Here is a 9,814-nt window from a genome sequence, read left to right on the forward strand (position 1 = left end):
AATTTATTCCATGAGATGGAAAAAACTTCTTTAAAAATTATTCTTGCATTTCATCCCAAGCACGAATGGATCTTGGTCTCAAATTTTATAGCCATGTTTTAGCTTTATCTTTTAATGAAAAAAAAATGCATTAATCTGATGTGTCTATGCTACAATTTGAGTTACTATAGGTGTTACAAACCTCTTCAAATTCCCTTAAATATAAGTATCAATTTTTCAAATCTAAGCCATGAAAACAAAGTTAAATAATGTCTGACTTAAAATTAAAATGAGATGCATTATGAGGGAAAACTATGCATGATGGTGCACTTGTTCTTGTGGGATTCATGTGGTTTCTAAGTGTTCTAACATGATTTTTCTCATTATGAAGAGATTGGTTATATTCTTCGAAGATATTTTCTGAAAATAATGAGGATACCCTACCAAGCTTACCACTTAATGCACATAACCAAACTCTCATGCACATGTAGGAAGAGAATAAAAGAAAAAATAAAATAAAAGAAATCAAAACAAAAAAAAAGAAATAAAAGTTAAATATAAGAAAAGTGAAAACAAAAAATAAAATAAATATTACAATTTATACAAGAATTTACCTCCTCGGCAACAACGCCAAAAATTTGACATGACCAAAAGATATCTTCTCCTAAGTGTAGGAGTGTCGAAGTAATAAATAACCCGGCAAGACCAAGGTCGAACCATAAGAAGGTTAACTATATAAATTACAAATAAATAAATAGATAATAACAGAAAAGGAGTTGAAGAGAGCTTTTGAGGGTTAATATTTCTTTCACTTTTCATGATCTTTTTATATTTAAATTAGCCCAATTATTATGGTCTTTTATTATCTAATTAAATTATATTATTTGGATTTCAATAAACACTTTGTAAAATCATATTTTAATAAATTAGTGTAGTAAATTATAAACACACACACACACTTCATCAAGAGTTTCATAATTTAATAATTATATAAGCGCATAATTATTAATAATTAAGAATGTCATAAAATATCAATTAGGTTGATAATTTCTTTTAATGTAATTTAATAATTATATTATTTTATTCCAAATCCAACTATAGTATACATTAATTCAAACATTTAGTTATATTAAAAATCTTCATCAAGAGTTTCTTTGAAAAAGTTTTTTTTTTTAACATTTACATAATTTTCATTAGCATAAAAGTCTTTTATATTCATCTATTCAAGTTGATATATAAGGGTTAATTAGTTTTTTTCCTAAAAAAATAAGCATGGTTACTATGGATATTATAGTTAAAATTAACCAAATTAACAATAAAAAAAATAAAAGAGAATGAGTTTTTACTATGTATCTATATGTTTGGCATTGTGGTTACGTGTAAGGTTGAGAGCCAGCCACAATACCAAATGCTTGGTTGAGTTTTTTTTTAGTTTTGTTTTGGTGGGTGCCATAAAAAATTATGGTTGAAACAGGGTTCAAAAAAAGCATAAAAATTATCCTTTGCACAAATAGTAGTAGTTTTGAACCTTAGTTTCTTCCATCATCGACCACAAACGATAAGAGAAAAAAAAACTGTTGGAGGAAAATCAAACTTCCCAACCTTCTCGGTTCCTTTAAAAAAGCAGAGCATAAAGAGTCAGTTGTATAAGTATTTATTACTGATATCGTACATTTTTTGGTGGTTTAGAGTATTGGATTAAGTTCGATAAAAATAAAGTTGTGAGTTTGGTTTGGTTTTTATGCTCATTAAACTTGACTAGATGATCCATTTTCTTGATGGGTTTCTCTTTTTCTCAGATGGTTATTGTAAGATTCGCATGGAAAATGCAGCTGAGAGTATATAGTAAAGGGATTATATGAATGATTTGATATAAAAGCTTAATTATCTTGCATTACAGCATTGTTTATATATAATACAATACTGTGACTATGTAAGGAATGTTCATGAAAGAATATACAATCATTAACAAGACTATAACTATTAAGGAGTTATACATGAAAGCAAATTATTGATGAGCTGAAGTTATGGTGATTTCCATACACAACCCCTCAAAATAGACATTCCATCAGCAACATTGATTTTGTCACGCAACATAGTGAAACAAGATAGAGCGAGTGGCTTTGTTAATACATCAGCAAGCTGATCATCCGTGAGAATATAAGCAACACGTAATTTGTCACGATGAACAAAGTCGCTTAATACATCAGCAAGCTGATCATCCGTGTGAATATAAGCAACACGTAATTTTGTCAGGCAAAGTGAAGGTCAATAACGATATGTTTCTTTCTGTAATGTGGAGCAGGATTGAGACTAAGCTGAGTGGCACCAATATTATCATAAAGTAGGAGAGGTGGTTCACATAACGTGAGGCCAAGTTCATCAAGAAGAGACTTTATCCATGTAATATCAAAAGTCACAGTAGCAAGTGCCCTATACTCAGTTTCTATAGAGGAACGAGCCATAACCTTTTGTTTCCTAGTATGTCAACTGATCTTATTACCAAGGAAAATTATATATGCCATGGTAGACTTACGATCATCAAGATTACCACCCGAGTTAGCATCAGAGAACCTTTGAAGTACAAGATGGGATTGGCGACACAACAAGAGACCAAAATAAATTGTTTGTTTGACATAATACAAGAGCCTTTTAACATGTTGCCAATACGTCACAGTTGGTTTGTGTATGAACTGAGCAAGATGATTAACTACAAAACATAGTTTTGGACAAGTGAGTGAGAGATATTAGAGAGAGACAATGGTGCATCTGTATTCAGTGGCATCACAACTAGTTGAACCATCATCAAGCATAAGCTTCAAAGATATAGACATAGGTGTGTGAATTGTCTTAGCACCTGCCATATTCAACCTGGTAAGGAGATCATGAATATAACAGTTTTGAGAAAGAAATAAACCTTGTTGAACCAGAATAACCTCCACCTCAAGAAAATGATGCAGGTAATTAAGTTCTTTCAGAGAAAAAGTTCCACCTAAAGAGGTGACAACATGCTACAACAACGTATTGTTATTGCCTGTGAGAATTAAATCATCAACTAGACCAGCATATAGAGCAGAACACCATCTCGATTAAAAATGAATAAAAAGCTGTCAAACATGGAATTAAAGAAACCCAATGCAAGAAGTTAAATCGTAATGCAATATACCAGTCTCTAGGCACCTACTTAAAACCATAAATAAACTTCTGAAGAGAGCAAATATGATGAGGATGAGACTGATCAATAAAGCCAGCAGGTTGATGCATAAACATTTGCTTAGTTAACTGACCTTGAAGAACACGTTCTTAACATCAAGCTGTTTAAGAGGCTAGTTATTTCACAGAGTGATGGAGAGAATGAGATGAATGGTGGTTGGTTTAATGACTGGACTAAAGGTCTTAGTATAATCGACACTCAAACATTGACTAAATCCCTTAGCCATAAGGCGTTCCTTAAACTGATCCACTATACCATCCGGATGGTGTTTAATCCTAAACACCCATTTACAGCCAATTAAGTTGGAAGCAAAAGGTCGAGGGAACAAACTCCAAGTGCTATGTGACACTAAGACAGTAAATTCATCTACCATGGCTTTATGACACTCGGGGTCTTTGAGAGCCTGAGAGATACAAGTGGGTTCTAATAGTGGTGCAAGAGGATGCTTGGTAGTGATCGAGAGTTGCTTACGATAGAAGATATTATTTTGAGCCTAAATGACCATGAGATGAGTGCAGGTGGGCAATGTAGGTTTTACAGGCAAAGGAGATGCAAAGTAGCATGAATTATTAGGAAAAGAAGGAGAAGTCATATCTGATGTAGGGAACAGAGTCATGATTATTATAACATAAAGCATGAGAGATAAGAGGATAGGGTTATCTAATGGAACCATGCAGATAGGAGGAGGAGGAGCAGGAGTAGGAGCAGGACACGGTGTGACTGTAGACTAAATCTAATGGAACCATGCAGATAGGAGGAGCAGGAGCAGGAGCAGGACACGGTGTGACCGTAGACTGAGGAGTAGAGAGTGAGACCTTTGTAAAGGGAAAAATGCTTTCATCAAAAGTGACATGACAAGAGAGATAGACCTCACTTGTTTTAAAATTTAGACATTGAAACGCATGTTGGGTGAGGAAGTATCTGAGAACGACACAAAGATGAGATTTAGATTGAAATTTATTTGCACAATACAGAACAAGTCAGGGATAACATTAACAACAAAATGTGTGCAGCTTATGATAGTAGGAACCCATCCAAATAATACTTCAAAAAGACTTTGACATTAGGGTAATATAGTGGGAAGACCATTAATAAGATAAACTGTCGTGGGTAAGGCACATGTCCAATAAGTGGAAGGAGCTGAAACATGATGTAAAAGGGTCATACCAGTGTTAACAATATGTCGATGGCGACGTTTAACAATGCCATTTGCTGGGGAGCATGTGGTGTACTGGTAAAATGGATAATACCACGAGCAGCAAGGATAGGTCAAAGTTTGATAAATTCACCACCGTTGTCGGAGTAAAAGTTCTTAATTTTTTCTAGAAAATTGATTTTCAACCATGGTTGCAAATTGAACAAATATAGAAACACACTCAACTTGTTATGCATAGGATAAAACCAACAATACTTGGTAAAATGATCGACAAAAAGTATATAATAGCGGTAGCCATTAATAAAAGGAACCAGATATGGACCCAAAACATCAACATACAAATATTCAAAAGGAGCATGACTCATAAGGGAAGTGACACTAAAAGGCAATTTATACGACTTATTGCATTGATACACTAAAAGGCAATTTATACGACTTATTGACATGAAACACAAAACAGTAAAGACTGAGAGGAAGACACAAGTAAATTATAACTATGAAGAAGATAGGACAAAAGTTTGGAACTAGGGTGTCTCAGCCTATGATGCCACTGATAAAGAGAGGCATGAGTGCCAACCAAGGTGAAGGCATGAGCTTGAGATGAGGGAGGACATAGTTCCACAAGATAAACATCATTTTCACACCTACCATGCATGAGCATGTCTCTCGTTAGCGGATCTTTCACAAGATAAAAGAAATGGTGAAATTCAACAACAACATTGTTATCGTGAGTAAACTTATGAACTGATATCAAGTTTTTATGAATGAAGGCACATGCAGGGTTTCTTTTAAATGAAGAGAGTGGGAAGGGGAGGAAATAGTAGTGGAACCAATATTAGCAATATGTAAACATGTACCATCTCCAAAAACCACCTCATCCTGGCCATCATACTCAGAATGAATGGAAAGATTAGCCAAATCAATGTAGCTGAAAAAGTAATGTAACAGGTAGAAGGTGAAAACTGCAGTTTGACACAGTTATTGGTAGTGTGCCCAGGATGGTCACATATTTAGCACACAACAGATGGCTTCTTGGAAGAAACTGTATTGAAAAGATTAAAAAGATTTTTGTTGTGTTTGAAATAAGGATTGGATGAACTTTGTTAATAGGTGTTAGTGGTGACAATCAGAGTTGAAGAAGATTGTCCATCCATGCATTTGAGATGGTGTTCATGACCAATTAATAGATAATGTAATTCTACAAAGGACAAGACAACTTCTCTTGTGCGTATGGAAGCTATCATATCTCTAAACTCAAAGTCAAGGCCATTAAACACATATAATGTCAAATTAACATCTGAAATGGGTGCATCAATCGATGAGAGTTCATCTGCAATCACCTTGATTACATGAAGAAACTCAGACACAGTGCGAGACCCCCTTTGAATAAATGTAAGATCTTCTTTCAACTGCATAATCCTAACCCGAGATTTGCTGGCAAACAAGTGGGCGAGATGTTGCCAGGCATCACGGCTTGTAGTGGTCATAGCAATAAGGGATACAACTGCTTCAAAAACAGAAGAAAAAATAACATTCAACAACAACTGGTCTTGCTTGTTCCAATGCACATGAAGTACCACAACAGAAGTAGAAGAGTTTGCATCAAGTGTAGGAGGGCATTGCAGAGTGCTGTCCACAACAGAAGTAGAAGAGTTTGCATCAGGTGTAAGAGGGCATTGCAGAGTGCTGTCCAAAAATTTCATTAGATCATATCCAATGATAATGGTGATAAAATTTGCACGCTAGGAAGGATGATTTGAGGATGTGAGTTTGTAGGGTAATTGGCTGAAATTGTTGATAGTGGTAAGAGGGAGTGAAGACGCAAAATCTGACAGAGGAGTAGGGTTGCCATTAGTCAACATAGAGTTAGAGAACATTTCTAATCTCATGAGAGAATGAAGCTATGATACCATAAAAGGATTATATGACTGATTTGATGCAGAAGCTTAATTATCTTGCATTACAGCATTGTTTATATATAATACAATACTATGACTATGTAAGGAATGTTAATGAAATAATATACAATCATAAACAAGACTGCAACTATTAAGGTGCTACACGTGGAAGCAAATCACTTATGAGCTGAAATTATGATGATTTCCTTATATATAGTGAAGGATAGGGGTGTAAAAATATTAGAAAGACTTAAAAGAAGAGAGAGAGATTTTTTTTTAGACTAAACACACAGAGAATAAAGAGAAAGAAGGGTAGGAAGTGATATAATAATAATAAAATATTTTATATAAAGTATTGTTTATTTTATGATATAATAATAATAGTTAAATTTATAATATTTCAATTAAAAACTATCAATATTAATATATATTTTTTATAATTATTTTATAATCTCAATTTTAACAGCTTACTTTTTTGGGATTATAGTAGCAGGTTTAAAGTGTTTTTCGTTTAGAAATGCAGCAAAATAATATTTTTTATTTTAAAAATTATTTTTAACATTAGTACATTGAAAAGATATGAAAACATAAAAAATAATTTTAATTTTAAGGGAATGTGGTTTGAACCGCATTTTTAAATAAACTTTTAGAGTTTAAAAGTGTAGCCTAGCTTGGATTTTTTTTTTAATTTTAATTTCAACTATAGTTCTAACTAAACATATATAAAATATTTTTTTTAAACTATAACCATAAAAATTATCACAATACCAAATACACTTATATATCCTCATTGAACCACTCCCGGGAAGCCAACCCGAATTGTCTGTTCATCAAGCAAATCCTAAAAAATAAAAAAAAATAACTTATATATCCTCATTGAACCACTCCCGAAAAGCCAACCGAATTGTCTGTTCATCAAGCAAATACTAAAAAATAAAAAAAAAATAAAAAAAACAAGAAAAAAATTGTTATTATTAAGTTGTGTCAAAACCTTTATCATCATATCTTTTAACAAAAAAAACCACGTCACAAACCACCTCTTTCACTCAGCACATATAGTCGTGCTCTTTGATGAATCAATGTCAAGCTGATTGTGTTTGAGGGCGTTGATGGCATCAACAGCAGTGTGGCCTTGATCTCTCTATCACGTTGCTCTCTTCCATCCAGCAAGGGAGATCATGTTTAATAACACTGGCTTTAAGGCTGCAACTTTAGGGCCTTTGCTGGGCTACATGGTAAGCTGAATATTAGTCTTCCACCTACGATTTTTTTGTTAATTTACTGTATGAACATTCCCCTTGAATGCATGGAATATGAGGTTGCATTTTTTTGAAACTTTTTTCTCATCAATTAATTTTATATGTTTATTTTCTTCCTTGAACTGCTTGCTTTTTATACAAAATTGGTTTTCACTCCATATTGTAGTTTGAGGTTAAGGTTTCGTGATGGTTTCTACCATTGTTGTGTGCTCTACCTGTTTTTATACAGAAGACAACTATTATATATTAGGTCACAACGTTGTCATTGTGCTTTTCTTTTTTACCTGCTTGTTGTTTTACCTTCCAGTTTTGCTTCAATTTTAAATTAATTGGGTGTTTGCCCCTTTTTTTAATCGTTCATTTTCGTCTTTCTTCATTTGTATTGTTGTCTTTTATCTTTGCCTCTAATTTAAGCTAAGATCGATCCTTTCATGGCTTCTTGTTCACATAACTTTCCTTGCTAGTTGCATATAGACCTATTCTTTCTCTTTGTAGCTTTTAGTGTTGTTGATGTGAAAGCTTTTGGATCTCTCATTGAATTAAATGTGCTCTTTTTTCCAAGGAATTTCTTTCTCCTCCTTTCTCTTCCAATTTGTTGTTCCTTTTTTGTTTTTAACTTTCTTTTATGCTTGTTATCATGCAAGTTTCAAGCCTACTTTTATTCTTCTTTGGACTAGCACTTTATATATATATATGACCATGTTTGAGCTTTTTCCTTCAACATGTAGAATGTCTCTTTTTTTTAAAAAAAAATCCCTTCTCGAATCACTCACCTTATTATTTATTTTTCTACTTTTCTCTTTGTTTTATTTTTCTTAGGGGAACGATGTCGGATAGCTATCACTTTGTTATTTTCCCAGACATACTCTCTTTTTTAAATGTTTTTTTATATACTCTTTTGTTCTTCCCGCATCCTTTTAAGAATAATATATGACTTGTTATAAGAGATTTTAACCTCTTCCCTGGAAAATTCACAAAATAATTATTTTGACTAAAATAAAATTTGTTCATGCATAAGCATATGCATGTAATTGTCTAGTAGAAAACAATTTAACATTCTAAACATATCTTATATAAGAGATCAAAGTGTTAAAGTTATTTAATAGGAAAAGGGAAAGCCTAAAAAGTTTGAAATTATATTTATTTAAGTGATACTTAAAGATTATACATATTCACGTGTATGATATCGTCACGAACATCTTCCTAAAATAAGATTTGTTTCTAGTAACTTAACCATATGCACATAAAACTATATATGTATTTTTTTTTATTTCTGTACAAGCTAAACCTTTCTAGCATATAGTTGCAACCAACAAAAAAGATAACCCCTCCCTCTTATTTCACATGTTCTGGACACCTTCCTAAACGTTAATGTGGAAAACAAGCATGCATACTCAAGTGAATGACATTCTCAATGACTTCAAGCAAAGAAAAAAAAAATGCTACGATAGCCCATCACGCATCTATTGTCTAGAAAGTCAAATATCAAGGTTTCATGGTAAAATGATCGAGTTTATGACCCAAAATCCGAAAGGTTATCTCTTTTCTTGTGAAACTATGCCAGCAAATTAGCTCCTTTTGTATTTATAAAAAGAATGGACTTCATTCATCCATAAAGACATACATAGAAAGAAAAGACCTCAAGCCCTCGTACTAACCCGTAAAAAGAAGATATATAAACACAACAATGGAGCCTAAACAAGCATGCCTTACAACAACGTAAACATAAAAAGAACGGCAACCCAGTTCAACAAAGTGTATTGCTTTTTCCACGTAAATGTACCAAGCAATAAAGGAAATTTCAACGAACCTGTGAGAGCAGTGATTGCTTGGCATGTCTTGCCCCAGATGAATAATATGTTGTTATAAGATTAAGGAAATTATTAGAAAATCAATAAATATAAATGGAAATATTAAGGGAATATTTTTGTTGATATATTTTTAAGAGATTTTATCGAAAAAAATATTCTCTCGGTAATTACAATGGGAAAAAAAATTAAAATAAAGTAAAAAAATAATGACATGTTATTTTTATCGATAGAATAAATTTCATTGGTAAATTCATTAGAAAATTATGAACATTGTTCATCATATCAATTTTAGAGATTTAAATAAGTTGATTATGCTTAATTAAAGAGAACTATGAATTCTAAATTATTCACTAGTTTTAGAGATTTGAATGAGTTGATTATTCTTAAGGGAAGATAAACATCACACTTATTACATCTTTTTAAATGAAATGTTATCTAAGCTATGTGTTTTCTCCTATATTAATTTGACATATGATTAGTACTTAAAAGTGCATTCT

This window comes from Populus euphratica, unplaced genomic scaffold, assembly GCF_000495115.2.
Source record: "Populus euphratica unplaced genomic scaffold, PopEup_1.0 scaffold316.1, whole genome shotgun sequence".
NCBI classification, from domain to species: Eukaryota; Viridiplantae; Streptophyta; class Magnoliopsida; order Malpighiales; family Salicaceae; genus Populus; species Populus euphratica.